This window comes from Myotis davidii, unplaced genomic scaffold, assembly GCF_000327345.1.
Source record: "Myotis davidii unplaced genomic scaffold, ASM32734v1 scaffold874, whole genome shotgun sequence".
NCBI lineage: Eukaryota > Metazoa > Chordata > Mammalia > Chiroptera > Vespertilionidae > Myotis > Myotis davidii.
Window position 1 is genome coordinate 59543 of NW_006285611.1, and position 479 is coordinate 60021.

The window sequence follows — 479 nt, forward strand, 5'->3', positions numbered from 1 at the left end:
GCATTTTTTATGAACTATGTTTCCACCTTTCGTTTATGTCTATTTCTATGACAAGGAAATGTATCTTCTTGAAATATGTTGGCAAAAATGGTCAACAGCCCTGCTGGTGTGGATCAGTGGTTGAGTGTCAACTCATGAACCAGGAGGAAAAGGTTCAATTCCTGGTCAGGGCATGTGTTGAGTTGCAAACTATATCCCCAGGATGGAGTGTGCAGGAAGCAGCAGATCAACGATTCACTCTCATTATCGATGTTTCTATCCCTCTGTCTCTCTCCCTTCTTGTCTGAAATCAATGAAAGTATATTAATAAAAAAAGATTCTCAACAAATTACATGAGCTGTAGATAACACTTAAGTTGAGTAATTTAAATTAAGATTATTGTATCTACATATTATATAATGTTATTACATACATGTAATCTACAGGCGACATGGAATATTTAGACCATTTGCATTTGCCCTGTGATTTCCTTGTTAAAT